Below are 10,475 nucleotides of genomic sequence, written 5' to 3'. Positions count from 1 at the left end.
CCAGGAAGACTATATCCACTGCTACCCCTGAGTCTAATGATCTGGTGATCTGATCGTAAAAGGCCACCAGGTTGGCCTGACAGGACCTGCCACTGATGAACCCGTGTTGGTTGCCCCTAAGCATGCAGTCCCCTGCTTCGGCCGGGTCAGCCACGGCGCCCGCTCCTGGGGTACCAGGGGAAGCTGGGCCCACCCCTTGCGGCTGTCTGTGGCAACACAGGGCTGCTTGCGAGGGCCTTGGGCCCACGCTCCTACCCCCTGGGAACGACACATGCCCGCTTGTGTGTTGGTATTAGGGTACAGTAAATTAACTCAGGGCAGTACTATCTTACAGCAGAGTAATTATGTGCAAGAAAATGCATGTGTAGATGGTGACAGGGGCTGGCTGGGGTACAAGGTGCTAAAGTGCAGGGGCTGCCTGCCACATGGTTCCACACTTTAGCACTTTCATGCCCCAGCCAGCCCCTCTGCTGCCTGATGCCACCACCCAGATTTTGGGGCTAAGCCCCCCGCACCTGCTTCCAGCCTGGGGCTGCTCTGCCCCAGCTCAAACTGCTGTTGTCCTGAGTGCACATGTAGACACTGTGCCTTGGGAGCAGCTGACTCCAGCTTGACTGCTTCATAGTTTATTGTGTTGCGTTAATTTCACATGTAGATACACCCAGTGAGTGGCCACAACTCGCCAGTGATGCAGATGGAACAGCAACCATGTATGGAAAAGTTATGAAGGTAAATATTCCAGCCATCAGTAGCTGACTGCTGCAAGTCTTCCTGTCACCTGAGTATTAGAATAGGCATAAGATCATTAAGTCTAATAGCCAATATCTTTGCCAACATCTTATGTGCTATGTTCAGCAAAAGACACAGAGTGAAAACCTATGAGTCTTTTGCTAAACCTGAAGAGGTTCTGCGCTTATAACCAGCCTGAATTTTTGAAAGACTTATGCTAAATAAAGCAGTCCCTTGTGTGTTGGGGAACCTGTTCAAAACATTTTAAGGAACATCCTTTCTTGGATGAGTGCTACCTTTTTCTGATATGCCTTATAAAAAAAAAAGTCATCTCATCATCAACAGGTTCCAGGAGGTCTCTCAAGTGCCAAGTCCTGAATTGCCTTTTCCATCTCTCAAGTTATTATTGGGTTACCCATTGTCAGAGGATAATTTATGAAAGGTGACATTGCTCACAAAGTGATCAAAATCAGCTTCATCAAAGTGCCCTTCTGTGGTCTAAAGAGATTGATAAGATATACTGACTTGATCATTAATAACTTCAGCGTTGACTGAAACTTGGTTATCTCCTAGGGTTTGAAGAAATGGAGTTGGCAGCTTGCTCTGCTTTAATTCTGTTTGAGAAGAAATATGACAAAACATCAGAAATACATCCAATTAACTATCTTTATAGTTTTTTTCCAAGGGAGAAAAAAGAAATTTAGAAGACTTAAACAGCTTCTACTGGACACCACAGTGTTGATATGAAACCAATTTAGCAAACCATAGCAAATGCTGAAGATGCCACCAGCTGTCAGCTAACCTTTTCCATGGGATTTTTTTCCTGCAGAAATATTAATGTAAGATGTGCAAAGGATCTCTCATAGAATATAAAGCCTGTTCTCCCTGACAAAAAATATTTATACTGGAATTAGTAAGTGTCACTATTTCTGGTAAAATTCCCGCTACCAAGAATACCCCCTATCAGGCTGCTGCAAAGATTTCTTTGGTGGAACCATGCTTATCTCGGTTTCTCTTTCTGGCCTACCCGTCCATTTCCTGAGTGCAAGTTGTCAGCCTGCTACCCATTCACAGAAATGGGGTGTAGCCAGGTCCCCAGGAACAGCACTGGCTCTTCAGGTCGTTCATCCCTTCCCCAGAATTTCACCCTTGCAGCCACTCTGGGTTCATAGTTTAACTCTCCAGGGACACATGATGGGTGTAGGACACAGCAGTCACGGATATTGCATAATATATTAAAAGAAGTCTTTGCTTTGACAACATGAGAAACATACAGATGTACACAAAACAATAAACCCTGAACACATTTCCCTGCTGCAGTTATCTCACCATTCTGGATAACTCCTAGACAGCAGTTATTATCTGCTGTGGTGTCCAGGATCTTTCTCCTACAGCAAATGGTTTCTCTTAAAAAACGTAGAACATTTCTAGGTCATCCTATTTTCTATGACCTTGGGTGGCCTGGAGTTCAACTGGATTCCCCTTCCCTATGAAAGTCTTGTCTTCCCTTTCTGCTTCCTGGACCTATGCTGCTGTTTGGCTCTGTATTTCAGCTGATGTACTCCTACTAATGTTGCTTTTCTTTGTAACGTTTGGAAAATTTCTATTCTCCACAACCCTCCCCTCTTCAGAGATTTTTGAAGCAAACAGGTTCCCCATGGTTTCCACTAATGCAGTGTTCAGTCATACCACATACATGAAAATTAGCAATGATTCACTGTCCAACAGTAGAGGTGCGCTAGACCTGTTGTCAGCAAATGGTAAATTCAACATCCATATACAAGCTTTCCATGTTACAGACATCTTTCAGGAAAAGCTTCTTCACAGTCTGGGTGTCCTGACTGTGGAATAAGCTCCCTCCAGAGATGGTGCAATCACCTACCCTGGAAATCTTCAAGAGATGACTACACAGTCACCTTGTTGGGGTCACCTGACCCCCAGTTAGCTTGCTGTCAACCAGAATTCATAAGCTAGGAATAAACAGATCACAAAAAGTCCAGTAGTGGAGAGTGCCAATATAACATGAAATGCCATGAAGTGAAACATGTCAAAGATATTTGCATTTTTTTCTGAAGTCATTTTTGATGTGGAATGGACATTTTTTAAGTATAGTAGGCTTGCCTTTTGCAGCTTGGGTTGAGTCCCAGGCTTGAAATCTTGCTGTTTTGATTGGTGGAGATCACCCCCCAATCGGGAGGCAGGAAGAGGAGTTCAGTCACTCCTCTTTCCTGAGGGGAGGGGGAGAAGAGTTTCCCCTTCCTCCGCTGGACCTGATTGCAGACTGCAGCACTCCAGTCCCGAAGACTTCAGAGGCGGAGCCCTGGAGAGTATAAAAGGAGCTGTGCCCAGCATGAGGGGAACTCATCTGGAAGTGAGAAGAGAGAAGAGAAGGGCTTAGAAGAGCTGAGAAGAGCTGCCAGCAGGGTGAAGCAGTAGTCCAGAAGTGCCCCCTGAAGACTGCCATCAGTGGGGAATGGTGGACGGCTCCAGCAGCTAGGCCCTTGGTGCACAGCCTGGCACATGGTGTCCAGACCCTGGAAGCTGCGTGAGACAGCTCTTGTCTGCAATCTCTGGCATGCAGCCAGAGACATGGTGCACAGGCTGGTGCACGGAGCAGGATCTTTGGAGTGCTTGAGCGGTTCAGGTCCTCAACCCCCAGAACGAGGCTGGCAGCTCGTTGCAGGAGGCACTGCATGGAGGGTCCAGGAACAGACCGAGCCTGGTGTTACACAAGGCAGCCCAGTCCTCTGACGCATAGCAAAAGGTTGAGTCCATAGAGCCAGATGGTGATCGGCCATCTAGCTAGCCAACAGGGCCAAGCCAGAGGCCCCAGAAGCCCTGCATAATGAAGCTCTGTTCCAGGGGACAGCAACCCCTCCCCCCACCTTAAGCCCAATGCAGGCAAGACAGCAGCCTGGCACAGAAGATGAGGGCCACCCTCCAGGCCTGGGAGCCATGAGTTGCAGGGAAAAGAGGATTCCCACATGGAAAGGGGTGTCCCCCCTGGTTAGTTAAGGGCTCCTGAAAGGGGAGGTCCCACTGAGAGCACCCCCCTAAAGTTACCAGCTTCTTTGTAGGGCTTGGGAAAAGCCCAAGGGCATTGGGGTTTCCCCTCGGGATTGAGTTTATCTTTGTGGTTTATCTGTTTCAGATCAGATACTTACCTGTAACTTATCTGTATCTGGAGCACTGGTATAAGGTTTTATGTCATTTACCCAGAGGGTATTGTTATGGGTATGTGTGTGTATATATATACACACATTGTACATATGTTTGTATCCATGTTCCTTTCCCTTGTGATAAGTGAATGTAAATAAATATGTATATAGTTAAGTCCCCTGACTGTCCTCGCCTGGTTCTATAGGGACAGAGGAAAATTGAGCAGTGTGCAGTTCCCACCCCACAGCACACCTACCAGCTAACAATCCCCTTCAGCTGGACAAGGAGAGTATATACCCAAGTTTCCTGGGCTACATAAGCCTTTCGCTAGGTGTGTACGTCTGCACCCACACCTTTTGCAGCACTTTAAAGGCACTTGGAGCACTTCAAATATTCCATATGTCCATGCCTGAGTTATTGTCCCAATTTACTTAGAAAAGCTGAAAGAATTTATTACATGCAACTGTAACTGAAAATTTGTTATTCAACAATTTTGGGAAAAATATGGTAAAGTTTGGCACTACCTGGATGTACTAATGGCTGGATCTACTAATCAACACGGAATGCTCAATCCTGGAGCTGTTACAGTCCGTCAGATGAATATGAACTAACAGGACAATTAATACCCCAGTTCTTACAGACACTATGACCTTCTGTTATTTACTGATACCACAGGCATTCTAAAAGAGATGGTAAACTCCAGTAACATTTTGGGTATTCAAGAATCTCCTCAAAAATTAACAAAATTCAAATCATGGCACGTGATTAACCAAGTGCCTTATCTTTTAACATTAAAAGACAAAGAAGTATTGACAAATAGTAGCTTGTTGTCTGGACCAGCATCCAGCACACTGGATTCATAGCCAAGTTTTATTAATGAGGTATGCATATTCTACATTTTGATTAGACAGAAAGAAAATTAATTCCACATACTACCCAATCTAGAGAGTATACCATGCTGGCCAGGTAAGGTAATAGTTTATAGGGAGGCTCATAAAGGCAGAGACTGAAGCCAGAACAGACAACAGGATGGGCTGACTCCAGGGAAGCAAAGTGTCCATTTCCTCTCCTCCCCAGTTTGAGGAAACAGCCGGCACTGATGTGGTGCAAGTTTTCCTACTATCAGGGTACAATTAGTCCAGGCAAGCTGAATATAGACAATTCTGTCCCTCTGTGGAGTGGTACTGAACCTCCAGGTGAGCCTACATCAGAGCATAAAGTTTATTCTCAAAATATGCAAGCTTACTTTTTAAAGCACCATTTAGGATAATCATTTAGTTTTTAGCTCATATGGACTGGTTAACATGAATCCTGCATGCAGCCTAGAAGGCCATGTCAGCTGAGACATGTTAGAGAACAACTTCACCTTTTAAAATGGGTTAACAAACAGGTTTTAAATATATGCATTTTATCCTGGTAAGGTCCACTCAGAGACCGTAGTCTAAAATAAAGATAGCTCTAGCCCTATTAAAAGACCATTATTGTTAAAATCTACTACCAACTATCAACTGTTAATATTCTGCTTTCTTATTATTTGATGTTCCTTTTATTTCCTTTATTTATAGACTTTCCCCCCTCCCCTTCAGAAAAATCTATCATTATTGCTTGCAATCACAGCACAAAAGCTAAAGATTCAATATGGCCAGAGACTGTACTTTCCTTTCTCTCAAAGAGTTGACTTCTCTGGATTAGGTTTGAGAGATAGCTTATGGACTCTAATGCCATGCTTCTAAAGATGGATTTAAGGTAGCACTTTCAGGAACAGGGTTGTTAATACAGCACCTTTAAATGCCAATAACTTAATTTAGTGGTGCTTAAAAATGTAAAGTTCACTTGAGTGCAAATGGAAATCTTCCATTTTTATAATTAGTGGTAGAATTCTTTTTTTTTTTTTTGAGGTGGGGGCAAGGTGGGCAGGACAGGGAAGAAACAGTGAAGAAAGAAAAGAAAGAAAAAAGGGAGAAGATTTTCTCCATTTTTTAAAGCAACGAGTTCAGTGAATATTTTAATGCAAATTTACTCCCCGTGGCCTAGTCAGTCCTTACTCTTTCTTCTGGGTTTGCCAATAAAGGGCCACTTAGGACAGACAGGTATTGCAAGGGTTGAAATGTGAAAGCCTCTCCATTAGTAAAGGGGTCAAGAATGCACATTCATTACTTCCTGACCAAATGGATTTATTCAAATAGTTGGTCAAGTCTTTGACTCTTCTTTCCCAAACCTGTATAACTAAGCAGCAGCCCCCTCTTAACAATCGGATTTTGAACAGGGAATATTCATAGCCCCGAATGTCTCTATGGTAACTCAAAAGAACATCTCGTTCTATCTAAGCATCGTCTGCATATTTAAAAACACAGTAAGATATTTTAAACTGGAAAGCTAGAAGAGCCAATTCTGAAATCCTGTTAGAAAATTAATGATGTAAATTGAACAACTGGAGGTGAAAGACAATGGATGTTTCCAACAAGAGTAAGGTTACTTTTTGAGAGATGAGTGAAGTGGGCTTAGTGCCATATCTAGGATAAGCATCCACATTACAAAACCCATTGGTGTAATGGACATCCTTGTGGTCAGTCATAGCAGGAATGCAGCAGAAAATGTCAAAGGCTCAAGGGGCCATGTAGACTGAAGTTTTTTCTCATCATCAGATGGTCCTCCAGGCTTGCAGGACTTTGGACGGATAGCATTGCCTTTGTTTGAGGGTACACAGTTGAATCTCCAAGGCTTTTTATCTAACACTAGATCTGAAACATACATTGACAAAAAAAGAGCAAGGTTAAAGCAAACAGGCATATAGAAGAGGTATGCACTAGGGCTGTGTGAACCTTTGGTAGCTGATTCAATATGGAAGAGATTCAGCCCAATTCAGTGACTGAATCTCTGAATCCGAATCAAATAGGGAGACCAATTCTGAATTGAATTGCAAGCCTGTGAATTGATTCGGAAAAGATTCATCCAATTCGGCCATAGACTAAACAGGCAGCAGTCCCCACCATGCTGGACACAGCTATCTCCAGCTGGTAAGTCTGTTGTGGTGTGGGGAGGGCAGGAGGGAAGGGGTGTGGGATAGGGAAGGATTGGGGCTGGGACAAGCTGCCCAGCTGGGGTGGGTGGCATAAGACTCGGGGAGGGGAGCAGGATGCGGGCATGGCAGTGCTCGGAGTGGGGGCTATGCCTTACTGCTGCTTGCCCCCTTCCACCCAGAGCAAGCTGCACCTGCATCACACCTCCCTCCCCGCCCCAGCTGGGCAAGCATCAGCACTGGGAGTGGGGGCTCTGCCCTGCCACTGCTTACCCAGCTGGGGTGAGGAGGTGCAGGGGATCAGGTGCTGCTGCTGCTTGCCTCCTTCCACCCACAGTGAGCCTCCCCATCCCCTGCCCCAGCTGGGCAAGCAGCAGCAGGGCAGAGCCCCCATTCTAAGTGCTGTCGCACCCACATTCCACAACCCCCTGCCTCCCTCCCCGAGTCCCACACCCCCTGCCCCGGCTGGGCAGCTTGTCCCAGACCCAATCCCTCCCTCCTCCATACTCCTTCCCTCCCCCCTCCACCCACCACAACAGACTTACCATCATGAGGCAGCTGTGTCCAGCATAGTGACAACTGCAGCCTGTTTAGTCTATGGCCGAGTCTCCGAAGTGGCACCAAATCTTCGGATTTGATTCATCCAAATCGAATCAGAACAGTACTTTGAATCTCTGAATCAACTCACTGTCCCTCCAAATCAGCTGAATCTGTATCCGAAGCCAATAATTGCTGCTTTGCACAGGCCTAGTATGCACCTCGTTTCTAACTAGCTGGGAGCAGGGTGGAGCTGGACAGGCCTTGCTGCTCAGCCTCTGGGTCCTGCTACTGACTCCCCCTGGATCCTGCTGCCCCTGGCTGCCTGTCACCTTTGACAGGGAGCCAGAGGCAGATGAAAATTACTTTTCTAAAATTTTTAGGAGCCCCACTGGCCAGATAGAATGGCCTGGTGAGCCAGATCCGGCCAATGGGCCGTATTTTGCCTGCCCCTGAATTAGTAGGTGCTTTTATTTCCAAAACTCCATAACATTCTTATGCCTTACGTGTTATACCTTCCCTTTGTACTGATTGCCTTGCCCTTTGTTGGGACATCAGTTTTCGAGGTTCAGGCCGGTGCATCTAGTACCTGTTGATTACCTTATAGAATGTTGCTGAGTTCAGACAGTCTGGTTTTTGGGCACTAAAGGACATACTTTGGAGAGAGGGGCTCTTTTCCAAGAACATGAAAGAACTAGGAAGAAAGACCTTGCTTCTAGTCTCTCCTTCCAGTGTGGCTTCCTTTTATTGTCCAATGTCTAGTATTTCTGTGTATAAAAGCATGAGTCAGTGCATGTAATGACCAGAAAAGCTGATTTTAAAAAGCTGGCTGCTCCCAGAAGAGGTGAAGTAACAGCATCCTGGAATAGTAAGATCAACTAGTGAGAGCTTGTTCTGAAGATTTAACATATCTAACTTGATTCCCTGCCAAAGAATTGTGACAGGGCAGCTCTTCTAAAACTAATTGGAGTGCCCTATTTTGTCATAGCTATATTAGTCTCTTACACTGCTTCTTACACTGCACACTGTTTGAGGAACAGGGTAAGTTTTTTTATATGTTTGGGCTGTGCCTAGCATAATGAGGCCCGGAATTCTACTGAGACTTCTGACTAGTTCTGTAATATAAATATCAAATACTAAATATTATTCCAAATTCATTTCAGAACTCTCAACCATTACATGAATTGCAAATGTTCACTGCTCCAAAAATCTCCTAAATGGGACAAAGAAGTTTACTCTTTGTAAAATAAGAAAGTTTTAAAAAATGAATTTGCTAACATTTTAACATTTTAAACATGTATTCCATAGCATAACTAAAACAATGACTATCTTAACATTGTCCTATTTTTTAAATTTTAAATGGGAATAGAGAACTTTCAAATTATTTTCCCCCAAAAAATGCAAAAACATAAAAATAAGAATTGCAGAAACTTAAAAAAAAATTAGATCCTGTCTACACATTGTTGACCCCTAGGGTAGATTTGAAAGTTTGAGGGTTTCTTTTGACAGCCCCTGTTCTCATGTAAAATGAGTCCTTTAATAGACTGAATATATAAAGCAAATGTTATTAGAATTTCCAATTATGAGTATTACTAGGAAATAAAGAAATACATATCTAGATATACTTTCATAATCAAGGCAAAAATAAACAATTTTACAATTTGGAATCTCTACACCTTAAAATCTTAAGAACTGCTAAAAGGTGGCCAGCCTGGTAGGCAGATCTTACCCACATATGGGAACTAACTTCTAAGAAACGTTGGAGTTTCATTGTACCTGCAGACAGGAATCTCAGCAAAGGATGCCAGAGGAACCACCTCCAGAGCACTGAGCCCCTTTCTCAAACAAAGGGTTACAACATTACTTGATAGAAACTTTGACAAATACGGTAACAAAAAGATGCCATTATGTCATTCTATTAGTCAAGATGTTATACATCGACCCAATCCATTTATCAAGTTAAGTTGTCTTAAGACAAAATAGTCTTCCAAGAGTTTCTTTTGCCTGTGACTCACTTATACTAACTTGATCTTACTTAAAGTTAACACAATTAACTTAACTAAAGTTACCATAATGCAAGCTAAAAAAATTCTAGCTTAACACAAAGGTCAACAACATTCAAGATGCATCTATTCAATTGAATTGGTTTATAAATTAATGGAATTTATTGATCATCAGTCCCTGGCATGGCCACTTTTAAATTGTTTCAAAAGGGCTGCAGTTTGATTTAAGTTGCTAAAGAATCAATCTATTCTAATGTTAGTGTAGGGCACTCGTAAACCACTTTAAGAATCCTTGCAGAAAGGAGTTGTGCTGATTTAAGTAAACTAGAACAATTTTTCCATGTATAGACAACATCTAGAAGCATCAAGAGGGGAGAATCATAGCTCTGTAACAGCATTGCTGTGTGGTACTAACTAGGGCACATGTAGATGAAACAGGGGTCCTAAATTGAAGCGGTGGGTTTTTAAAAACACCACTTCAATTTAGGGCCTATTAAACCCCATGTTGCGCACACACCCCTCTGACTTACCTGCTTCTCTGGCAGTGGGGAGCGGAGGATGAGTTGCCAGCAGGCGGAGCGGTCCCTGGGCTGTGGGGGGGCTGGTGCTTCCTTCCATGGCAGCAGCGGGCCCCACCCCCAGGCAGCATCCACCTGTAGGCACCCAGTCCAGGCGGTCCCAGGGGGCACCACAGCTGCGGAGGGAAACACCAAGCCCCCATGCAGCTCAGGCAGGCAGGCAGTCTCCAAGGGGTGGGGGAGATCAGACTCGCTGCCTGCCTTCCCGGGCTGCTGCCAGGTTGCCTGCAGGGATTCCTGCAGAGTCGTGGAGCTGCATGGAGCCCGGTGCTTCGCTCTGCGGCTGTAGGAGGAATTTTAGTTTGCTGTGCCCCAAGTCATTTAAGGTGCATTATGCTGCCAAATTTCCTACAATGACTAGAAGTAATGAGCAATACACCACCAAGGCATGCAAACACCAACACCATTAAAGTGGTACAAAAGCATTTAGCCCACTTTAAGGTATCGTGC

Source organism: Crocodylus porosus, unplaced genomic scaffold, assembly GCF_001723895.1.
Source record: "Crocodylus porosus isolate Cpor-Errol unplaced genomic scaffold, CroPor_comp1, whole genome shotgun sequence".
In the NCBI taxonomy this organism is placed as follows: Eukaryota; Metazoa; Chordata; order Crocodylia; family Crocodylidae; genus Crocodylus; species Crocodylus porosus.
Note: the sequence above shows the minus strand (reverse complement) of the source record.